The 19159-nt window shown below is 38.6% G+C and overlaps 1 non-coding gene across 1 annotated transcript; it reads right to left on the reverse strand.

Annotated features, from left to right (window-relative positions):
• Positions 1-6594: 6594 nt before the first annotated feature.
• On the reverse strand, positions 6595-6699 carry LOC119239598 (U6 spliceosomal RNA). The gene has a single exon (XR_005123881.1). It is a non-coding gene; the product is annotated as a U6 spliceosomal RNA (small nuclear RNA).
• Positions 6700-19159: the final 12460 nt, after the last annotated feature.

The raw sequence follows: 19159 nt of genomic DNA on the forward strand, positions 1-19159 counted from the left end.
TATTCTGCTCCTCACTCTGTCACTCTTCACTCATGAATCCTCTCATCACCCCCACCCCCCCAACAGTGGCCTAGACCCCAGCTCTTGTATGTATAAATAAACAAACATTTGTGATAATTAACAACATTACAATTAAAAGACAAGTCAGAGTGGTTGAACATATTCTCAATATATACATTTTAAAAGGAGTTGGATCCAGGATATATGAAGAACTTCTACAGATCAATAAGGCAAAGACAAACAACTTTATGAATGGGCAAAACCCTAGAATAGACATTTGACCAAAAAATGTACAGATGACTAGTGAGCACGTGAAAGAAGCTCTATATCATCTGTCATCAGAGATAAGCAAATTAAAACCATAATGAGATACCATACCCTTCAGAATAACTAAAATTTAAGGGATTGACAATAGTTTTACCCCTTCCTCTTTCCCTTTCCACTTCCATTCCCTTCCTAAATGATTTGGACCTAAAGCCATTATGTGGAACAGAGCAAGGTGTCATATGATAGAGATTTAGGGGGTGGGGCAGCCACAATGGGCTAGAACAGTAGTATATCAAGGTGCACGTAGAGTGAGGGGGCAGCCTGTTAAGGGACAGTCCAACTGGGCATTGAGAGTATAAGGGAGTGAGACATGTGCTCACACGAAGGGAAGCCTGGTGGGATGTATGGGATCTTGAAAAGGAAGAACAGAATCCATAGGGAGTTAGTTTTACATGAGAAATTGAAGCCTGGGCTCAGTGAGAAGGATGTCCATGTGAGGGTGACCCAGCATGGAAAGGCAGAGCTTATGTGAACTAAGGGGGGCATCCCAATGCAGGATTTCAGAAGCAAGGAGAGGAGGTGTCCTGGTAGAGAGGTGATCTTGAGTGGAAAGTCAGAGAGTAAGCATGATGAGGCAGATGACACACTCGAGAGGGAGTGGCAGAAGACATGGAAGATTGGATACATTCAGCGTATTGATCAAATAAGTAAATTTAATAAGGACAATGTATGTCAGAGAAAGGAGTTACAAATATGGAAAGGGAGAAAGCTAAAGTAAACCCTATGAGTTGGCTTGGAATTGGAAGTACTGGTGTAATCCCATGCTTTTTAATACATGTAGAGCAGTGTGGAAATAAGCCTCACTATAAATGTATGTGGTGTGTGTCCATCCATATATTCTCCCAAATTCTCTCCCAAGACAAGCAATGGGAGCAGTGATAAAACAATGAGTACAACAAATGCCTGAATCTTGGTTTCTAAATACCATTCTCCACTAAAAGAAAATTAAGTCTCCTTGGAGAAATGACTGATTCCAGGCAGAAAAACTAAATGGTGATCCTGGATATTCTCTCTTTTTTTTTTTTTTTAAGATTTATTTATGTATGCATACAAGAGCTGGGGTATAGGCCAGAGATGTGGGGGGTGAGAGGATCCACCAGCAACAGAGTGGGGAACAGAACAGGCAGAGGGACTGAAATACACTGCTGAGGGGAGCAACCGGCAAGTCAGGAGAGGTCTGCTGCGCCATATGGGCCAACTCCCTGGCCAGGGATCGAACTTGTGCTGCAGTGGCTGTGGGTAGCTTCATAGGTTGCTTCTTAACCCCTTGCGCCACCCGGGAGGCCCTATTCCTGGATATTCTTGCACCAAAAAGCTAAGAATAGTTCCAAGAATGATAGGGATGTGTGACAAAGACACAAAAGCCAGCTTATAGCGCCTAATCTGGGACTATTTGAGTATCAAAATAAATAATGATAGTAACAGATGACTAACCACCAAAGAACACAGGAAACCACTAGTTCATACAGATATAAATTAATAAATGAACAAGTTGAAAGTATGAGAAGGAAGAGAACAGCTACCTAATATCAGAGTACTTCACAAAAGTATTAATTGCAAAGGAAAAAGAGTGACTTTATAGTGGAGAAGTCTTCGAGACATCACGTCGTTCAAATGGCCATCATCAGTTCAGAGACACATTAAAGCCATGTGCTTCTCTGATAATCTTGTCAAAAATGTATAATCTGAATGTGAGAATGAAGAAATATTGAACTGCAGTTTGGGGCCACAAATGTACTGACAATTGACTTGGAAACTTCAAAACTTCAAAAAAAAAAAAAAAAAGGAAACCTGAGAGCAGTTACAACTTGATGAAGATTAAAGAAATTTGATAAGTAATGCAAATATACTTTTGAACTGGAGCTTTTATTAGAAAGATAATTATTGGGATGATGGCTAAACCTCGAATGGTCCCTGAGGATTAGATGGTTATAATGCATAAAAAATTAAGCTCTTAATTTTGATGGTTACATGGGAGAATGTCCTTGTTTGTATGAAATGCTAAATGATTAAGGAGCGATGGGGCATGAGGTTGGCAACTTGTTCTAAAATGGTGAAGGAAAAAAATGTACTATACTTATAACTTTTGTGATTGTACCAATTAAAGTAACTATTAAAATTAAGATCACACACAAAAGATAATACCAAGTGTTAGAGAGAAGGCTGAACAGCTGTCCCCAATGATGGGTGGTTAACTGGTACAACTACTTTGGAAAATCGTGTCAGTTTCTTATAGAGTTAAAGTGACACGTATCCTATAATCCAGTAATTCTACCTCTAGGACTATCCACAAAAGGGCTTGTACCAGAATGTTCTTAGCAGATTTATTTGACATAGCTCCAAATTGGAAAGAAAGCAAATGCTCATCAATAAGTGATTGGACAAATGAATTGTGTTTTATCCACATTTTGATCATAGGTAGGAAAAACTGCTAATATACAGAACAACATGGATAAATCTCAAAAGAATTCTGTAGAGTAAAAGAAGCCTGTCATAGATGCATTTGTATTTATGATTTCATTGATATGAAGTTCAAAAACTGTTCAAATTAATCTATAGAGACTGAAATTAAAATAGTTCCTTCTGGGGAAATGAATGTTAACTGGTAAGGGGCAAGAGGAAACTTTCTGGGTGCAGGAATGTTTCTATCTTTATTGAATGGTGGTTATATGAGTGTATATTTTGTCAAAAATCACCACATGGTACTCTTAAAATCTATGCATATTACTTTTGTAAACTACACCTCAATTTAAAAAGCTAAATAATTCATGTACTCATCAGCAGTGATAATCTCTACAGGGGATTCTTTCACTTTCTCTGTCTTTCTGAGGTATTTGAACTTTTTTCAACAAGCATGTCTTTATTAAAAATAGTCACATTTAGGATCTAAAAATTTAATTCCATAAAGATAGGATTTATCTAAAAGGTGCTCAAGCAACTGGTTATTTTGAGGGAAAATTAAGTTAGATCTTCTCTTATATATCCTCCCAAATGTTAAGGTTAGAGTTACTGCATAAAAACAAGTCATAAGTTAACATAAGTAAGAGAAAATAGATGTCACTATTTATCTGATTGCTGATTGGCAAATAAACCTCTTAATATTAAAAGCAATTTCAGGAACTCCAAAGAAACAGGTTTTTGCTACATAAAAATATTTAGATATGTAATAAAATGTAAGTATAATCAATGCAACAGAAAGGTGGGAGAATTTATAAAAACATAGTATTTCACAAATTTACATGTAAGATATGTGAGTTCTAGACAGGCAGAAAGGGTGGAGGGAGGGAAAGAGCAGGAAAGAAAAAAGAGGGAAGGAAGTAAAAAAGGAAAAGAAAGATGCGGGAGTAGGGAAGTTAGGAAGGGAGAGGAGAACCCAAATGGCTAATCCACAAATGAATAAGAAGCAAAACTCAAGGTCAACCCATCAAATAGCAAACTCCTTTCTTGCATTATAGTATTTGATGGCAGTCACAGGGTGGCAAGAGTAATTCTGGTAACTACAGGTAGAAGTGTAAATCGCTCTATTTCTAGAAACCAATCAAACAATGTGTAGCAGTAATCTTTAATAATATTTATTTTCTTTGAATCAGAAACATCACTTTTGGGAATCTATCTAAAGGAACTAATATTAAAAAAACAAAGTCGCTCTTTTCAGGATTACTCGGAATAGCCAAAATAATAAAAATAATCGAATGCCAACATGACGCGAGTCCTAAATCATGAGGCGTCTGTTTGACAGACATTATGAAATGGTGTTTACTCGAGCTTCCCACGATACTTTCTTGGTTCTTTCTTTTCAATCTTCGTGCAATGTTAATGAAAAATTCAGGACAGCAAGACAGGATTTCCGTTTGCTCCAAACAAATGCCCCATTGTCGAAAAAACAGCCTCTAGACACACCACAGCCTCTCTCTCCGCCCCCTCCCCCGCTTATTTTAAATATAATAAACGATAAGTGGTACCTCTGCCCTCACATACGTGTGTCTTATTCAGGAACACACGAGTCACTCTGGTCTTCTGGGCGTGAGGGTCTCATTGCACACCGGGGCTGCCGCCACGTCGGAGCTCGAGAGGGGCTCAGCGAGGCGAGCAGCAGGCGCCGGGACTTGCAGCCCGAAGCGGGGGCTCCTCGGAGCTGGCGGGGAAGCCGCGGGCACTCACATCTGATCAGCATCTGGCTGTCACCACCTCCGGGGAATAAAAGATCCCGGCTCCCTTCTGTCTCCAAATTTCCCCCACATTCCTATCTGCCAACGCCAACCCAGGAGGGGGCGTGCTGGGAGATGTAGTTCCCCGGGCGCTGCACCGCGGAGGAGGGGCGGCAGGGCGGCTGAGCCCAGAGCCGTCTCTCCAGCCCTGCCACGTCTGTCTGAGCATCAGCCCCATGTCTACATGGCCGTGTCAGGCAGATAGCAGGAGGCGCAGATGTCAGGGTTGAATAGAAATATAATCTGCATCACAGATCGCAGAGGTCGTATTATGCAGCTTACTATTCACATAGTTTATTTTAAAGACAATTACTGAATGGCTTCGCTATCAGGAGGGATACAGAAAAACTAAACAAAGGGTCAGACTAAACTAAAAACTCTTGACATTTGATTGCAAACCTGAGGCAACCAGAAGGGGAGCGGGAAGATGGGGGCAGGGGTCCAGGGGCCACCGTGGAGGATTGTTGGGGCTCTGGTGGTGGGTGTGGTGTGAAAACATACATTTGTAGAGGTTTGAGCCTATATATCCCCTAAAACAAATCTAATGATGTAAACCATTTTTTTTTAAAAAAAACTAAGAACTATACCAGCATTAGAAGATACAATAATTCATTTTTCACATGTGGCAATGCCAAGCTTATTTTATTACGTCTGTGCAAAACAAAACACAGAACTAAATCATTTAAACCAAGTTTTACAACCTTTTAAAGATAGTTTAGGAAATGAAAACATTTGAAATTTCATACCTCGATAGGACAGTACAATGATGCAGTGCTGTGGCAAAGATTCTGCCAGGTCCCCCAAAAATTGAGCAGTTACCTAATGACCCAGAAATTCCACTACTAGGCACAAACTCCCCAAAACATAAACATATGTTCGCAGAAAGTGTGTCCACCGATGTTTATAATAGCAAATTATTCTTCATAGTCAAAACATGGAAGCAACTCAAATAGCTGCCACTGCCTAAGGAATGAATAAACAATGTGGTATATCCATACAACAGAATATTATTTGACCTTTAAAAAGAAATGTGTACCTACACATTTTATAACATGGATGAAGCTAAAAATATCATGCTAAATGAAAGCCATAACGCTAACATAATTTATGATTTCATTTATACAAAATGTCCAGAATAGGCAAATGTGTAAGTAGATTTGTGGTTGCCAGAGTGAGTAAAAAGCAACCGGGGAGTGATGAAGATGTTCTAAAGTTAGAACATCTATGGTGACGGTCACACAACTGGACTCACTACAAGTCATTGGATTGTACACTTTTTAAAAATTGTAGTTAAATATACATAATATGAAAGTTATCGTTTTAATGATTTTCAAGTGTATGATTCAGTGACAGTAAGTACATTTACATTGTTATGCTACCGTCAACACCATCCATCTCCAAAACTGTTTTCATTTTGCAAAGCTGATGCTCCATATCCACTGAATAGTACGCTCCAGCCCGTATTCCCCATCTCCCCTGGCAACCACCATTTTACTTTCTGTGTCTGTGAATTTGACAACTCTAGATACCTCATAGCGTGAACTCACACTGTATTTATTGTTTTGTGACTCACTTATTTCACATACTTAGGATAATGGCTTTCAGTTTCATCCTTGCTGGAGCATTCATCAGATTGTCCTGTGTTTTTAGAGCAAGATAATATTTCATTGCACATACATACCGCATTTTGTTTATCCATCCATCTGTTGATAAACACTTAGGTTTCTTCCATCTTTTAGCTATTGTGAATACTGCTGCTTTGATCTTAGGCATTTAAATATCTTTTCAAGACACTGCTTGCCATATTTTTGGGTGTATACCAAGGAGTGGAATTATTGGATCATATAGAAGTTCTATTTTTAATTTTTTGAGTAACCGCTATACTGTCTTCCATGGTGCCTGCATCATATTTCATTCCCACCGTAATCCAAAGGGTTCCAGTTCTCCACAATTTCACCTCTACTCTCTTTATTTTTGTTTAAAAACAAATGTTTATGAATGTCATTTAATGGGGTCAAGTGGTATCTCATGGGGTTTTTTTGTTGTGCTTTTTGTGTGCATTTTTTTTTAACTCTTTGTGAATTTGTGTGTCATCCCTGTGTGGGGACCATACTAATTTTCTTTGTACTGCTCCACTTTTAGTACATGTGCTGTCAAAAAGCACTCACGGTAGCTTTGATTGCATTTTGAATTGCTTACTTTTAAGGGGTACATTTTCTGCTCTGTGAATTGTATCTCAATTTACAAAGTATTTATTAAGAGACTCTAGTAGCATGGAACACACCTATTCTCCATATTTTGGCATCTAAATGGACCGTTCTTCACTAAAAGGGGCCCCATTTGAGGCAAAGAAAGTACAAGGTGAGTCTGAAATATTTCATTTTTCCAGAAAGCAATAAAATGCTTGAAGAATGATGGGACCTGTCTGAAGGACACTGGAAAAATTTGGGACAATTTGAGCATCAAAATGAATAATGTCTGTAATTGCTTGTAACATACTGCATAAGTAATAATCCATGAATTCATAGTAATAAAAAGGAGAGAAAAAGAAGAGTGATTCTTTATAGAAGACTGCTAGGTAATAGATGCAAAAGGAATTATAGAATTCAAAAATTACCATTTTGTAACTCCTAATAAAATAATTGAGTCAGGTAGGTAATGGTGATATCTATTACCAATTACTTAATGGTTATAGCTATTAAGATAACAATTATTGGGTAAACAAATATTCACATGGTATCACCCTCCAGATTACTTATTTATTGCAAATGGAAACATGCCTTTGTAATTGAGAAATCTGGCAATCATCACTTTAACCAAGTGATCAAATTCAACATCATGAAGTACAGATAAACTTGATCTGGGGTTCCCTGGTGGTGCAAGGAGTTAAGACACAACCTGTGAAGTTATCTGCAGCCACTGCAGCACGAGTTCGATCCCTGGTCAGGGAGATACCCACATGGCGCAGCAGACCTCTCCTGACTCGCCCACTGATCCCTTCAGCAATGTATTTCAGTCTATCTGTCTGTTCTGTTCCCCACTCTGTCTCTGGTGAATCCTCTCACTCCCCCCCCACACCTCTGGCCTGTACCCCAGTTCTTGTATGAATAAATAAATAAATCGTTAAAAAAAAACTTGATCTGAGATCTTAATATGGTATGATATTAAGTATACAACATCAATTATTAAGTAACTTTACTCAAGTGTGTAGCCCGAACGTAATCAAGATTTGCTAGCCTTGATCTCCATTTTCCAGAATTCAGAGGATAGTGGTCAATTTAAAGGACAACATATTGGATATTCTACAAGGCAATTGACCTGGAATCTTCAAAAAAATCAGTGCCACAAGAAAAGAAGCAGTAGCAAGGGAAGTACTGTAGATTGAAAGACACTTGGAGGCCTAATTAAACAAGGGAACAAAGCACCTGTTTAGTAAGGACCTACTCCTGGCTGGGCTTACATGTTTTAAAATTGAAGCTAAATTGAGGCAGGCAGATTATTTGTCATGTGTCAGTAATCTAAATTATTTATTGTTAAAACTTTTTAATGAATGGACAGTTTTATCACAAATCTCTTTTGTATTCTCTCCCCTACGGGAAAAGAAGTCATAATCATATAAATGATTGTCCTTAAGAGCAGATACTATAACATGTGCTTCAAGATATGCCTATGATTTATCAGTAAATCACACCAATCAGCCTGGAAGAAAATAGAAATATATGGGACAATTTTTCCATCAGGCATGTCTAACCTCTTTACCTGTTAATGTCATTTACTGTAGTATGGGCCCCTCCATGATGCACTATTTCTACACCAAATGAAGCTTTATTTTTTCTTTTAAAGATTTATTTTTATTTATGCATCCAAGAACTGGGGTATAGGCCAGAGGTATGGGGGGGTGAGATGATTCACCAGAGACAGAGTGGGGAGCAGAACAGGAGAATCTACAGAAATACACTGCTGAGGGGAGCAGCGGGGAGGCAGAAGAGGTCTGCTGCGCCATGTGGGTCACCTCCCTGGCCCTGGCAGAGAATAGAACTTGTGCTTCAGTGGCTGAAGATAGCTTGATAGTGCTGAGACTTAACCCCTTGTGCTACCAGGGAGGCCCAAATGCAGCTTTAAAAATAGCGTGGTCCAGTAGAAACATAATGTGAGCCACAAGTGTGAATCGATATGTAATTTTATATTTTCTAATAGCCATGTTAGCAGAGTAAAAAGAAACAGCAAAATTAATTTTATTAATATACTTTAACCTAGTGTATTCAAAACATTATCACTTCAATAAGCAATGAATATAAAATTATGAGAGATATTTTATAACCATTTATTTTACTTAGTCATTGAAATCCAATATATAATTCATACTTTAAGCACATTTCAACTTGAACTGACCATACTTCACATACTCAACAACTGGACAGCACAGGTGTAGACTATAAATACTGAATCTAAATGGAATTGGTTTCAAATGTTACAGAGGAGCAGTATCAAATACAAAATTTTCAAAAGTGAATTTTCTTAATACATAATTTTGATTTGCTTTTGCACTGGAATTCTTTTTTGCAGGGGAGAAATATAAGCTGAAAAATTCTGTTGACCTATGAAGTGACTAACCTTGAAGTTGGGATAAATGAATGAAGCTAATAGTTGGGGGGAGGAGAATAGCCTCCATTTTATACATACGCAATTCAAAATCATTAAATTCTGTGTTAGCAGTTTGCTATGAGTGTCCTAATGCAAGGGACACCAAGTGCTGCCAATTATCCCTTGAAACTAGCTTTAGCCTTTTCTCTTGTAAATTTCTACTGCCCAGACCTGTACCTGAGTTCTTTTGCACTGGTGCCCAGGCTGATAGTTTTCTTACCTTCTGAAGTTGCCTGAGCCCTTCCCCACAAACACCAAACTGTCCTCTTTTTCCACGTCTTTGAGGCATAAAATGTCCTGTAGGTACAGCCCTGCAGGTACACCTCGAAGTGCCCAGTCACTCTGCATGGAAGATCTCTGTTAGCTGGCCTGACCATGACTTTCCACCTTGAATGACCTCTGCCCTCCCTTGGCAACCCAGGCTCAGCCCTGATTCTGCCCTTTCTGTCACGTCACTTTTGTCTGCTAAGATATTTTCCCTTCCCCCTGTTTGGCTAGTTTAAATCCCATCCCTTTCCCTACCTGGTGTGAATTTCATTTCTTTAACTAACCCTGTCGGCTACCTGCTTTTGCCTCCTTCTGTCCACATTGGGCCCCTGATGTCCACCACCATTCTCCGTCTTGTGAAATATGGTCCACTTTTGTGTTGATTTTGTATCCTGAACTCTTACTGAGGTATTGTATCTTAGGCTGTTTCGCTGTAAATTTACTCCTTTTTGACTTAAAAAAAATTGCATGTAGTATCAGCAAAGGTTCAGGATACAAAATCAATGCATAAAACAACTTGTAAGTTCTGTGGTATGGGGAGCTTGTTCTGTTTTTTGTAGACCCCTACAAATTTTTCACACAAACGATCATCTGATCTGGTTATAAGACAATTTTATTTCTCCTTTCTAATTTGTATGCATTTTATTTCATTTTCTTCACTAACTGCTCTGGCTGGGATTTCATTCATTCCATTGAATGAGTAGTGAAAAATGAACATTCTTGTTGATCCTGGTAGTAAGGAAAAAACATTTCGTCTTTCACCATTAAATGTGATGTTACTTGTAGGATTTTTTTTTTAATGTAGATGCTCTTTTTAAATAGAGAAAGTTCCCCTCTTTTATTAGCTTGGAAAGAGTTTTATTTATTTTTAATCATGAACAGGTGTTGAATATTGTCAAATGCTTTTTTCTGACTGATTGATAAGATCATATGATGCTTTATTATCATAATATAGGGGATAACAATGATTGTTTTTTGGATCTTAAACAAGATTTGCTTCTCTGAAACAAAACCTTCTCTATTGTGGTATTTATTTTCTTTCTATATATCGATGAATTTCACTTTCTAATATTTTGTAGAGGGTTTTCACTTTTATACTCATGGAGAATATTGATCTCTCTATTTTTTTGTACTTTCTTTGTCTGGTTTTGGCATCCAAGTAATTCTGACCTCATAAAAATAAATTGGGAAGTATTTTTTTCCTTTTCTATTTTCTGGAAGAGATTATGTGGGATTGGTGTTAATTCTTTTAAACATTTGGTAGAATCATGCACTGGAACTATCCGTGCCTAGAGATTTATTTGTCAGATTTCCAAAAAATATGAATTCAATTTTTTAATAGTTATAGGCCTATTTAAGTTACTTATTTCATATTGGATGAATTTTGGTAATGGCCCTTTTTAATGAATTGGTCCATTTCATCTAAATTATCAAATTTATGCATGCAGAGTAGTCAAATGTATTCATGTTCACAATATACCCTTATTGTTCTTTTAATATCTAAAAGGTCTATAGTGATACCCTGTTATTAGTAATTTGTACTTTCTCTCAATTTTTGATTTGTCAGTCTGCTAGATGTTTGTCAGTTGATTAATCTTTTAAAAGAACCAGCTTTTGTTTCACTGATTTTCTCTATTGTTTTTCTGTTCTTACCTTTATCTCTTTCCTTTTTCTTTCCTTGGATTTATTTCTTGTTTTTTTCCCCCCTAGTTTCTTAAAGTGAGAACTTATATTATTGATTGGAGGCCATTTCTTTTTTCTACTATAAGCTGTTAATGCTATAAACTTGCCTCTCAGCACTTAGTTGTATCTCACAATTTTTTTCCTTTTTTAAAGATTTATTTATTTATGCATACAACAGCTGAGTGTAGGCCAGAGGTGTGGGAGGTGGGGGAGATTGAGAAGACTCACCAGAGACAGAGTGGGGAGAGAACAGGTGGATTGAATGAAATACACTGCTGAGGGGAGCAACTGGCAGACAGGAGAGGTTGACTGCGCCATACCAGCTTCATAGTGCCAAGACTTAACTCCTTGCGCCACCAGAGAGGCCCTGTATCTCACAAATTTTAACAAGCTTTATTTTCATTTTCATTCAGACCAGTGCATTTTTTAAAAATTCCCTTGAGACTTTCTCTTTGGCCTAGAGATTATTTTAAAGTATGTTAAATTTCCCACTGTTCAGAAAGTTTTCTTTTATCTTTCTGTTTTTGACTTGTAGTTTGATTCCATTATGGTTAGAGAGCTCACTTTATGATTTCAATTCGTGAAAAAAAAAAATGCTGGTTTAGGGCCTCCCCTGGTGGCGCAGCGGTTTAGCGCTGGGCTGCGTAGCTGCCCGCAGCCTCTGCAGCGCCAGTTCCATCCCCGGCCACCCGGAGAGGGTCCCACATGGCGTGCAGACCTCTCCTGCCACCCGCTGCTCCCCTCAGCAGTGTACTTTGTCTGTCTGCTTGCTCTGTTCCCCGCTCTGGCTCTGGTGAATTCTCTCACCCTCCCGTGCTTCTGACTGTACCCAGTGCTTGTATAAGTAAATAAATAAATCTTAAAAAAAAAAAATAAAATGCTGGTTTATTTTATGTCTATCTTGGTGATTATTCTATGGGTTTGTTAAAAAAAAAGTGTATCCTGCAGTTGTGGGATGGAATGTTGCATAAATGTCAATTAGATTCTATTCTTCCATATTCATGTTGATTTTCTGCCTAGCAGCTCTACCAATTGTTAAGAGAGGGATGTTAACTATTCAACTGCAATTGTAGACTTGTCTCTTTCTCCTTTAGCTCAGTTTTTGCTATGTCTATTATGGAACTTCATTGTTTGGCGTATTAACATTTAGAAGTTCTATGTCTTTTTCATGGATAGATCATTTTGTAATCATTTCCCTACTGAAATTTCCCTGCTAAAATTTTTTGCTCTGAAATCTATACTTTCTTTTTTTTAAAAAAGGTTTATTTATTTATGCATACAAGAACTGGTTTATAAGCCAGAGATGGGGGTGGTGGTGGTGGTGAGAGGATACATCAGTGACAGAGTGGGGAACAGAACAGGCAGATTGACTGAAATACACAGCTGAGGGGAGCAGCAGGCGAATCAGGAGAGGTCTTCTGCTCCATATGGGTAGCTTCCTGGCTGGGGATTGAACTCATGCTGCAGTGGCTACGGATAGCTTCATAGGTTGCATCTTAACCCCTGCGCCACTAGGGAGGCCCTGAAAGCTATACTTTCTGATATTAGTATTGCCATTCTTGCTTTCTTTCAATTGATACGCAAGAAAGAAGTTCCTTATAAACAGCATATAGTTGGATTGTGTATCTTTAAAATCCTTTCTGAAATTTTTTTTGCTTAATATATTTTTTGATTAATGTATTTGGTTAATATATATTTAGGTCATTTACATTTAATGAAATCATCTGTATGTGAGGGCTCAAGACTGTTCCATGGCTTATTTATGTTTGTTCTTTCTGTTTCTTGTTTCTCTTTTTCACTATACCTATCTTCCTACAGGTTACTTGAAAATACTTTAGAATTCCACTTAACTTATCTACAGTTTCTCTTTAGAGTACTAGATTTATTTATTTCTAAAAGCCCATGCTTCTTGGTACAAACGCCTTTCTTTGTTTTGTTGTAGATGTTGATGATTTTTTTTAATTGTGATAAGAGCATTTAACATGAGATTTGCCTTCTTAACAATACAGTATTGTTAACTATGGGCATGATTTTACATAGTAGATCTATAAAACTTACTCATCTTGCATAATTGGCACTTTACATTCTTTGAATATATTCTTCCTTTCCCCCTCTTCATAGTACTGGCAACCACCATTGTACTTTCTGCTTCTGTAAGTCTGACAATTTTAGACACCATGTATAAGTGGAATCATGCTGTATTCTTCTGTGACTGGTTTATTTCACTTAGCTTAATGTTCTTAAGATTCATACAGATTGTCACACGTGCAGGATTTCCTTCTTTTTTAAGGCTGAATAGTATTCCACCATATGCATTTGACACATTTTCTTGATCCATTCATTCATTGATGGACATTTAGGCTATTTCCACACATTGACTACAGTGAACAATGCTGCAGTGAACATGGGAGTATACATATTTCTTTGAGATACTGAGTTCAATTATTTTGGATAAATAATCAGAGGAGGATTGCTGAATTATATGGTAGCTCTATTTTTAGTTTTTTGAGGACCTTCCATACTGTTTTCCATATTTGCTACATCATTTTACATTCCTACAAACAATGTACAATGGTGCAGCTTCTCCACACCATCACCAATACTTTGTCTTCTGATTTTTAGTGTGTGTTTGTTTTTTAATAGCAGCCATTCTAGTAGGTGTGGTGTGACATCACATTATAGTTCTGATTTTCATTTCCCTGATGATTAGTGATATTGGGCATTTTTACTCATACCCATTACATTGGACATTTTAATGTGTTTTTTTAAAGTGACTAGGGCAGTTGTCCTGTAGTATGTTTCATGCCCTGGATTCAATTGGTTGGACTTACAAGCAGCTGCTAAAATATCATCTCATTTGTTGAAGTTACAAATACAAAACTTGAAGTTATGTCTATGAATTCCTTGAAGTCTTTTGCTGATTTCTTTGAAGTCTTACAATTTGGGACTCAGGCAAGGACTAGAGGGAAGTGGGTATAAAATTTTTGGATCTCCTTCTTTTGTGGATTTCTCTTTCCTGCTGTTGTCCCCCCTTAATTTCCAGTCCTGCCAGGTCATTTCCCAAACTCTGACTTATGTCTCATTAGCCTAGCAAAACTTGTACTTTCTGTTTGAGCTCTCCTTTCCCCAGGTACTGCAGGGAACTAGAAAGTACCCTCAAGGCAAAAGTTGATTAAATGTGGGCCTCACCCACGGAACTTCCCTTCTTTGAGGAAAATATCCTTACTATTGCTCCCTGCTTTACACTGTTCTCCAGTGCCTTCACACAGTTGTTTTTTATATTTTATCCAGAATTTATCATCCTCCTCTATTACAAGAACTGGAAGGGGAGATGCATACTTTTGATTCAAGGATGTTTAGAATTAAGTATAAAAATGAAGAATTAAATCAAACAAGCTGTGTTAATATTTATGTGCTAATGAATTTGTTTCTGTCTGGTGTTCTAGATGCTTGTAATGTTTCACAGAATTTAACATGCTAGGTTTGAGATTCTAACTTATAATGTGTCATTTAACAGTTGGTTTAAACTTATGATTAAATGTTTGAGTCTCACTTTTATTGTATAAACAGTATGGGAACAACTAAAAGCACGTAAAACTTATAATATTCATATTTAATTTATTGAGTTCACAAGTATTACTTTGTAAATGTTTCTGTAAATCAGATATTGAAATACTTAAAAATGAAGTTGACTATATTAAATTTCAAACCTCAATTTGAAATAATTAAAACATTCAATTAAATTCATAAATGGGACCAAAATTAATCCCAACTCCTCATAAATGGTTATTACAATTTTCTAAATTTATGAGGAAAATAAGAGAATGATTAATATCATAAGAAACCACAGTTTTGTATTTGTAACTTCAACAAATTGAACAATTAATTTTAAGCCAGTGTTCTAAGTGGGCATTTATTGGTTATTGTGATTACAGCTGCTGCCGCTTTTCACCCCCTAACCCTTGAACCGCCACAGGGTCTTGTCCCACAAAGCCAGAAGCCGAAGCCCACAAAAGGGAATTCATAGACAAACCCTCAGATAAATAAGTGGAAAGAACCAAATCTTTACTTAGAGAACAAAGAAGAAGTTAATTTAGAGGAAAAAGAACAACAGCAAAGGCTCCAAGGCAGCGATGCCAAGGAGGAGCAAAAGACGCCCTATGGGCGGGTGGCTAGGGTATATTTAAACCTTTTTACCTTTATTCTTTTTTTTCTTTCTTTCTTTTTTTAAAGATTTATTTATTTATACAAGCACTGGGTACAGTCAGAAGCACAGGAGGGTGAGAGGACTCACCAGAGCCAGAGCGGAGAGCAGAACAGGCAGACAGGTGAAGTACACTGCTGAGGGGAGCAGCGGGTGGCATGAGAGGTCTCATGTGCCATGTGGGACCCTCACCGGGTGGCCAGGGATCGAACCAGCGCTGCAGAGGCAGCTTCACAACCCAGTGCTCAACTCCTGTGCCACCGGGGAGACCCAGTAATAACATATTTTTAAAGGAGAGTTATAACAAGAGACATAGTATGACTCCATTTTTTAAAAAGATTTTTTTATTTATGCATATAAGAACTGGGGTATAGGCCAGGGGTGTGGGCATGAGAGGATTCACCAGAGACAGAGTGAGGAGCAGAATAGGCAGATCTACTGAAATACTCTGTTAGGAGGAGCAGCAGGCAAGACAGGAGAGGTCTGCTGCGCTGTATATGGGTCACCTCCCTGGTGGGGGATCAAACTTGTGCTGCCATAGCTACTTATAGCTTCATAGTGCTGAGACTTAACCCCTTGCGCCATCAGGGAGGCCCCTAGATCATGATTCTTTATTAACATTTGTTTTCATCTCTGACAAGATCTTATGTTCTTTGAAACCAGGTGTATACCATAACAGCCCCAGCATTGACCACAATGCCAGTAAGATATCCTCATCATTTCCATTCTCTTGATACAAAAGCAGGGCCTTTTGAGCCTTAAACCTTTACTTCTGGGCCTCTCTGGTGGCACAAGGGGTTAAGACACAATCCTATGAAACTATCCACAGCCACTGCAGTATGAGTTTGATCCCTGATCAGGGAGCTGGCCCACATGGCGCAGCAGACCTCTCCTGACTTGCTGGTTGCTCCCTTCAGCAGTGTATTTCAGTCCATCTGCCTGTTCTGTTCCCCACTCTGACTCTGGTGAATCCTCTCACCACCCCACACCGCTGGCCTGTAACCCAGTTTTCTTAAAAAAAGAAAACTTTACTTCCCTACTGAGATGAGACAGCACTTCATTGTAGAAGCATCCCAAATAATTTATGTAGATGCACCTACCTTCTAATGCAAGTAGAGCCTGGATTTAGTGATTCAAAATGTGCAGGAAGGAACAAAATGACTTTACAATGTAGAAGCCTCACAAACAACACCTTAATCAAGTGGTCAAGGTTAAAACATCATTGATGAGGACATGTATCTAACAGGTCACCCTGATTGGATATGATAAGAAAGGGATTTCACCTCCGTGCTATTTTCCCCTACCCATAATCCCAGTCTAGCCATGAGGAAACGTATGACAAACCCAAATTGAGGGACATTCTACAAATAGCTTTGTTTTGCAAAACGGTCAAGATCATTAAAAAATAAAACAAGAAAAGTCTGAGAGACTCACAGACCAAGGAGACTAAGGAGATATGATGACTAAATGTCATGTGGGATCCTGGGTTGAATTTTGGAGCAGAAAAGGGGTATTTATGGCAAAACTGGTGAAATCTGATAAAATCTTGAGTTTAGTTAATGGTTCTGTCCCAGTGGTGGCTCTTTAGTTTTGACAAGTACACCATGGTAATTCAAGAAGATAATATTTGGGGAAACTAAAACTGGGTAAACAAGGAGCTCTCTGTACTATACTTGAAACTTTTTTGCAAGCCTAAAATTATTCCAGAATTTAAAGTTTATTTTAAAAAACTTCCCCTGTCCCTGACCCCCCCTTCCCCCTCCACCCCCCATCTATTCCTCCCTCTGTAATGGCCAATAAGTCAAACATCTTTGTTTGGATATAAGTGGAACCCAGTTTGTTAGGTACTATGTAGAACTGAGCAACCAGAGTGAGTTTATTTTTATTTTATACTGATTTTAATGGTCTGTGGAAGAGAATGCCAATTGCCTGCATACCCATTCTTTAATAACAACACCCACCCTGGCATGGCTACATTTACTGCCCCCTTGTGGCGTGGGGTGGCCCTGTGACTAACTTCTGGTCAATGCTATGGAAATAGAAGTGAATGGAATTTCCAGGATGTCTCCTTTCAAAGGAAGGGTTTAGACCTCTTTCCTTTCCTCTTTCCTGCTGACTGGTAGGAGAACTGGAAGGTGGCATATCTAAGCTGATGGAGACACAAGACAGCATGAGTCTGGGTCTTTGGTGAAGTCTTGGAACTGTCACACCTAATACTGACTGATACATAATCATCTATATCCTTTTCCTAGTGAGAAAAATATCAGAAAAGTACATAGGTGCCTATGGAAGAAATTAAAAATGACCTGTAATTCTGTGACCTATAAATAGCTTGCTTTGATACACCTAGTATCATGATGCGATAGATACATGTTAGATTAAAAAAATAAACTCTTGGGATCCTATATAAGGAACTTTTTAGCTTACCTTTAAAAGCTTTGTATTATGTCATGGGAAATTTTCTATGTGTTTTTTCAAAATACTCTCTGGGTGTTTGTATAACATGCATTGTGATGATGAATGAATATGATGAGCATGAATTTGGTGTCACCATAGACCTGTGTTCAGGTTATTGATTGTGGCCTCAGGCCAGTTGTACACCTCTGTAAAATGGGGATAGTGAAGGACTTCCCTTTAAGGGTTATTGGAGGAGTAAATGAGTTATTGCATAAGGAAGTCTCTAGGACAGGACCTGGATCTTATTACATTCTTCTTTTTTTTTTTTTTTAAAGATTTATCTATTTATTTATACAAGCACTGGGTACAGTCAGAAGCACGGGAGGGGGGTGAGAGAAGTCACCAGAGCCAGAGCGGGGAGCAGAGCAGACAGGACCAAAGTACACTGCTGAGGGGAGCAGCAGGCGGCAGGAGAGGTCTGAGTGCCATGTGGGACCCTCCTCTGGTGGCTGGGGAGCAGCTGGGGATCGAACCAGCGCTGCAGAGGCTGCGGGCAGCTTCGCAACCCAGCGCTCAACCGCTGCGCCACCGGGGAGGCCCCTCTTATTACATTCTTAATAAATATAAACTATTGTGATTCTTATTTTCACACCTTAACCTTAAAAGGAGGTAGAAATCCCATTAGTCATCTAGAGCTCACTGTGTGAGGAGCTGAGCCCTCTCTTGCAACTATGTCTAGTTCAGCTTCCCCTTCTGCCCCAACCCTGTCTCTCTCACTCTCTTAAAGTTGTTGCTTCCAAGTCCCCACTATGCCTCCCGTGTACCAATCTCCATCTCAAAGTTGTCTTCCTGGGAATCCAACACCAGTCAAGTGTTCAGGCCCTATCAAGTCCTCAAGGCATGCCAGGGGCTTTTCAAATTGAGTAATTATCAGCTCAGGGAGGCACAACTTTTCTTCAAAACCTGTGGGACTATGCTGTGATTCTCTTACTGGGACTTTCATGTTCCAAACAGCCTCCTTATTTACCACAAAACTTTAATTACATTTAGATGTGTTGGTTATGGGTCTGAGTTAGAGGCTGGACCCACCATAGAATCTGGTCATGTTCTGAGCCCACTTAAAATTACTTGGTATATGGGTTGGAGCATCATACCCAAATATGGAATATACAGCTTCTGAAATCCTAAGATGTTCAGGAATGGTACAGATATTTCAGTAAACTGCATTAATTTTGTAAACTCTTACTAATGTCTACCATATGTCAGTTACTCTGGGAGATATAGGGAGAAAATGAAAAATAGGTTAATCCTTTAAGAATTTCCTCTAGTCCATGGCATAGCACCCTCAGCTGTGACTAGGGCCATGCTACATTTATGTATGAAGTTCTGTGAAAGTGCAAGAAGAGAATAATCATTCCTGCCCTGACAG

The sequence above is a fragment of the Talpa occidentalis genome, unplaced genomic scaffold (assembly GCF_014898055.3).
Source record: "Talpa occidentalis isolate TD23 unplaced genomic scaffold, MPIMG_talOcc4v2.1 talOcc4.11, whole genome shotgun sequence".
Lineage (NCBI taxonomy): Eukaryota > Metazoa > Chordata > Mammalia > Eulipotyphla > Talpidae > Talpa > Talpa occidentalis.